Source organism: Cyprinodon variegatus, unplaced genomic scaffold (genome assembly GCF_000732505.1).
Source record: "Cyprinodon variegatus isolate N-32 unplaced genomic scaffold, C_variegatus-1.0 Scaffold796, whole genome shotgun sequence".
Taxonomy (NCBI): domain Eukaryota; kingdom Metazoa; phylum Chordata; class Actinopteri; order Cyprinodontiformes; family Cyprinodontidae; genus Cyprinodon; species Cyprinodon variegatus.
The window spans coordinates 272,332-273,362 of record NW_015151249.1 but is presented as its reverse complement, the minus strand read 5'-3'; positions in this window follow the sequence as shown (position 1 = coordinate 273,362).

Below are 1,031 nucleotides of genomic sequence, written 5' to 3'. Positions count from 1 at the left end.
CACCATGAAAGCCCATTTGAAACTCTGGATGAACCCTCAGACTTTATAGATCCACATTTTGACTAGAACTCAAGCTGATTTAGACTGAATAAGTTGAAGCATGTTTGGGCAGTGTGCTAGGCGGAAATATGATTTTTGCACAATGCAAAAAGGACAAAAATGCATTTTTCCACTAATAAAAGGGAATCTGGTCAGAAAAATATGCTGATTTACTTCATTGGAGACGTTCTGCATAAGAAAAAGCCTTTGCTCCTAAGATTGACTCGCTGTTTCATTGAAATTTACCAATTATATCACCAAACTGAATAGAAAATAATAACAGAGTAACCTTATGTAACACATGCCGGTTACATCACCTGAAATGGTCTCACTATTACCTCTGACCCCTCCTTGGAAAGGTCTGAGCCTCTAGTTTCCAATGATGCCGGCCATTAGGGGGCGGGGCTAAAAATAAACACCTGCTGTCGGATTACTCCCAAAGAGTTGCACATGGCAGGTGGAATTTTAAATCTCATTTTATTTGTTTAGACAGCTATAAAACAAACAGTATTTGTGAAAAAAAACCAACAACTTTGAAACATGTTTTAGAAATTTTAAAGCCCTATTTGAAAGGCGTGTGGATGAAACACCATGTGACTGTTTTGGCCATTTCTATGAATAGATAAACGTGAGCAGGTGTCAGTTGGGCCTGGTACCGGGCCAGCCGGGCTGAAGGGGTTAAACGAAGAAAGGGCCTCTCTCTGTGTAGATGCAGGGAGTCGTTCAACTGACTTCAGAACCATTAAAAAAAAAAAATACCAGACTGATACGAGATTTACTGATTTATTGCTTAATAAAAAAAATTCTGATGTTGAGTGGATCGTCGCAAACAGCAGACCTCTGAGGCCAACAGCAGCCAGGGCTAACGTTAGCCCGTCTGCAGCAGTCAGGGTAACGTTAGCCCGTCTGCAGCAGTCAGGGTAACGTTAGCCAAGTCGGCAGCGGCCAGGGTAACGATAGCCCGACAGCAGCAGCCAGGGCTAACGTTAGCC